Source organism: Gossypium arboreum, chromosome 13 (genome assembly GCF_025698485.1).
Source record: "Gossypium arboreum isolate Shixiya-1 chromosome 13, ASM2569848v2, whole genome shotgun sequence".
In the NCBI taxonomy this organism is placed as follows: domain Eukaryota; kingdom Viridiplantae; phylum Streptophyta; class Magnoliopsida; order Malvales; family Malvaceae; genus Gossypium; species Gossypium arboreum.
Window position 1 is genome coordinate 96,026,845 of NC_069082.1, and position 4,785 is coordinate 96,031,629.

A 4,785-nucleotide genomic window follows, 5' to 3' on the forward strand; every position below is an offset into this window, starting at 1 on the left:
TGGCGCTGTTGCCGGGGAACTAAGATATTAGGAACACTCGATTTTTATTACTTTAGCCATTTTACCTTTATTGCAATTTAAATTTTTATTTTCTTTTCTAATTTTCCGTTTATTTGCTTCTGGCAGGTTTTTATAGTGCATGATTAGAAGTAACCCGTCAGGACCATTACTTTTTGATAGTGAGATCGATCGCATAGCTCGCAGAAACCAAAGAGAAATAAGGCAAAGCCTAAGATACACAGAGGAAAAGCAATAGGACGATATTTCCACCACAACCGAGGAGATGGCTGAAAATAAGGAAAATTCACTACCTCCTACGATTGCTGCTGATCCAGTAAATCAGAATCCAGCTCCGCGCATTATGTATGATTATGCTAAACTAAATTTAATAGGAACTCAGTCAAGTATAGTTAGACCTGCTATTGCTACAAATAATTTTGAATTGAAACCTAACACGATTCAAATGATACAGCAATTTGTTCAGTTTGATGGTTTGCAGGATGAGGATCAAAACAATCACTTGGCGAATTTTCTGGAGTTTTGTGACACTTTTAAAATCAATGGCATTTCTAATAATGCCATTCGCCTTCGGTTATTCCCTTTTTCGTTGAGGAACAAAGCTAAACAGTGGTTGTACTTGTTACCACGAGGGTCAATCACTACTTGGGAACAAATGACCGAAAAGTTTTTACTTAAATATTTTTCCGCCAGCTAAAACGGCTAAGTTGAGGAATGATATCTCTTCTTTTGTGCAGATGGATCTAGAGACACTCTATGATGCATGGGAGAGATACAAGGACCTATTAAGAAGGTGCCCTCACCATGGGATACCTTTATAGTTGTAGGTTCAAATGTTTTACAACGGCGTGAACCCCTCAACAAGGCAACTTATAGATGCAGCTGCTGGTGGGACTATCAATAACAAAACACCTGAAGTGGCTTACGAATTTATTGAAGAGATGTCACTGAATAACTATCAGTGGCAAGTCATGAAAACAAAGCTGACGAAAGCAGTCGGTGTTTTCAACCTCGATGAGGTTGCTATGCTATCTAACCAAGTAGAACTCTTAAATAAAAAAATTGACGGTTTGTGTGGTTCTATTCAGGTACATCCAGTGATGAGGTGCAATTCAAATGGAAGAGAAGCATACACAGAATATCAACCCTTCAACCCTAGCACCAAGGAGGAACAAGTTCAGTATATGGGTAATAATTCTAGATCTCAAAATAACCCACATAGTAACACATATAATGCAGGTTGGAGGAACCATCCCAACTTCTCGTGGGGTGGTCAAGGAAATCAAAGGCCACAACATCCTCCAAGTTTTCAACAACCACCTTACCAACAGGAAAAGAAGCTGAACCTTGAGGAAATGCTAACAAAGTTTATCTTGGTGTTGGAAACTCACTTTCAGAATACCGAAACAGTGCTTAAGAATCAACAAGCGTCGATCCAATGGCTCAAAACTCAGATAGGCCAATTCGTCAAATTGATTTCTGAATGACCACAAGGTAGCCTACCGAGTAACACTGAATCTAACCCAAGGGAATAGCTCAATGCAATTACCATTCAAGATGAGGAAAGGTTAGTTGAACCTGAACTAGAACAAAGGCAAGGAATAGAGGTAAGTAAAGGTAAAGGTGAGGTAGTCCACAGTGAGCAACAACTGGTAAGTAAAGAGTACAAACCACAGGTGCCATACCCTAATACAACAAGGAAAAACCGCACAGACGAACAATTCAGTAAATTCCTTAAATTATTAAAAAATTACATATCAACTTACTGTTTATTGAAGCTCTTTTGCAGATGCCAAACGCGGCCAAATTCTTAAAAGAGCTTTTAACAAATAAGTGGAAGTTGGATGAGGCGTCGCATGTCGAGTTGAATGCAGTTTGCTCAGCCATACTGCAGAATAAGCTGGCCAACAAATTAAAAGATCTAGGGAGTTTTACGATTCCTTGTGTAATTGGTAGTTTAGATGTTAATAATGCTTTGGCTGATTTAGGGGCTAGTATCAATGTCATGGCTTATAAAATGTTTAAACAACTAGGTCTTGGGAAACCCAAACAAACTAGGATGAGCATTCAATTAACAGACAAAATAATCAGATTTCCTAGGGGTATTATTGAAGATGTACTCGTTAAAATTGACAAATTCATATTCCTAGTTGATTTTGTTGTTCTAGACATAGAAAAGGATAGTGACGTGCCTTTAATTTTAGGAAGGCCCTTTTTAGCAACTGCTAGAACTATAATTGATGTTGGTACAGGTGAACTCACACTTCGTGTGGGCGATGAAACAATCACTCTTCAAGCTCGAAATACTACTAATGCTGATCATGTGGTGCAACCTTCTTTGCAGGAAATACGTTCGAAAAGCATACATGAGCCTTGTTCAAATAACAACAAAGAACCCATCTATGAAGAAGGAAGGATACAGGTCGAGGAATTAGATGAGTGGCGGACATAGAAACTGAGATCACACGATAAACCAAAACCACACCATGACGAGCTCAATATTTCACCAAATCAACTTAAGGTTGGTGTAATATCCTGATTTTGGGCCTAGCCGGAATAGTGGTTTCGTGACCACAAAATCCGAGATAGAAATAATTATTTTATGATTATTTTAAGGTCTATGATATGATTGCATGATTGTGCGAAAATTTCGTGAAGAAATTTTATGCATAAAGTGCTTAAATTGAAATTAGGGACTAAATCGAATAATTTGCAAAACTTGTATTCTAGAAGTTTCTAGTTTGAAATTGTTTTGAAATATTAATTAGGAGGTCTTAAATAGAAATTTTACCAATTTCTAAGTCTATGGACAAAAATTGGACATGGATGGAATTTTTGGAAAGTTTAGTAGTAAGGGTATTTTGGTCATTTAGGGGTAAAATGAATTAAAATACAAAATTAACAGCCAATTTTACCCATCTTCAACCCCATGGCCGAATATAGCAAGGAGAAACCATGGCTAGGGTTTTTCAAGCTTCCAAGCTCGATTTTAAGTCCGTTCTAGCCTCGTTTTTAATGATTTTTACGTTTTTGGAGTTCCGGTAGCTCGATTTAGCTTAAGCTAGCAATAATTTAACCTAGGGTTTATATTTGGAAAAATACCCATAGGTGAAATTTGTGTATTTTGGTGTTTTATGATAGAATATGAGGTTTTAAATTATGTTAGACAACTTGTGCTACTCGATTTTAAGTGAAAACAAGCAAAAGGGCTTAATCGGTAAAAATACCTAATAGTCATAAGTACATGTTAGAGTGAGAATTTGATGTTGCCATAGAAGGGAAAAGTGATCAGCATGTCATAAAACATAAGAAAATAGGCTGAAGTTTAATTTACGAGCTTTGGGGCAAAAGTGTAAATATGCAAAAGTTTAGGGGCAAAATTGTAATTTTTCCAAAATATGATTTTGGGTCAATTTGAATAATGTGAGTCCTAATTAGACTATATTTTAAATGATAGAGCAAGGAAAACTAAAATTCGGGCTAAAATGGGGAAAATACCAAGTTGTGGACGAAATGGTAAAAGTAGCCATTTTCGCATACACGAGGTAAGTTCATGTGTAAATAATGTAGCATAATTGTTATTTTAAGTTATTGATGTTAATTATATGATATGCTGATTTTTTATCGTGAAATATTATGCTTTGTGGTTAATGTTGAGTAATATGCAAATTATGTTTACTACTTGATAAATATGAATTGCTACCGAGTATCGATTCGATATTCCATGGAAGACGAAAAATGTGAGATCGAGGAAAAAGCCCGTTGAACCTTAGGAATAGATTAGGATACAAGTGACATGTCACTAGGATGGTTGAGCATCCGAACTCGTTGAGTTGAGTCCGAGTTCGAGAGATGTAACTAGGCATCCGAGCTCGTTGAGTTGAGTCCGAGTTCACTTATGGATCTGAACGCCGAGCTCATGGAGTTGAGTCCGAGTTCACTTATGGGCGGGTTACATGGTAGCTTGGCTACATATGTGGCACTTATGTGCAAACTTTCCATGTATCCGAATTATATTCCAATGTGTTCAACGGGTAAAGTTCTCTTGAAATGGAGGAATACTCAAGATGAAAGGGACGTATTGGTAAGTGTTGTGAAATGGGTACTTTGAACAGGTATGTACTTAACCCTCAAAGTTGAAAAATCGATATAACAACAATATGGTAAGATGATAAATGAAAATGTGATATGAATGTCTTGGTGATGATTATGCAAATGATGTTTTATGTTTGCTTATATGGTTATGTTACTTGCTATTTGCATGTGAACTTATTAAGCATTTATGCTTACTCTCGCCTTTTCATTCCTTGTAGTTTTGACAAGCCAGCTTGGAAATCAGGAACGGTCGGAGGCTCGCTCACACTATCCGTATACCATCTTGGCATAATGGCTTGTATATTTTGAGTATGGCATGTATAGCATTATAATAATTTTGTATATATAGTCTTATGATATGGTTATTGAGTGGTATGGAAATGCTTGGTAATGATTAGCCATTGGAATGGCTAATCATGATCATATTTGGTGTTATGTATGTCAAATTGCTAGCTAATCCATGGAAACCATGAAATAGGTAAAATTTACCATAAAATAGATTCAGATAGCAGTAGTGATGTGAATTTGAAAAATTACTAAAAATATTTGAAATGAAATTAAAAAATGAATAAGTTATGGAATCGAAGCTTGATGAGTCTATTTTCATATGGAAGAAGCAAAACAGGTATATGAGCTATATTTTATAAGATGTTTAAATTTTTGTGAAACAGG

At 36.2% G+C, this 4,785-nt stretch overlaps 1 non-coding gene across 1 annotated transcript; it reads right to left on the bottom strand.

Moving 5' to 3' along the window:
- Positions 1–722: 722 nt before the first annotated feature.
- LOC128287376 (small nucleolar RNA R71) lies at positions 723–829 on the bottom strand. The gene has a single exon (XR_008278076.1). It is a non-coding gene; the product is annotated as a small nucleolar RNA R71 (small nucleolar RNA).
- Positions 830–4,785: the final 3,956 nt, after the last annotated feature.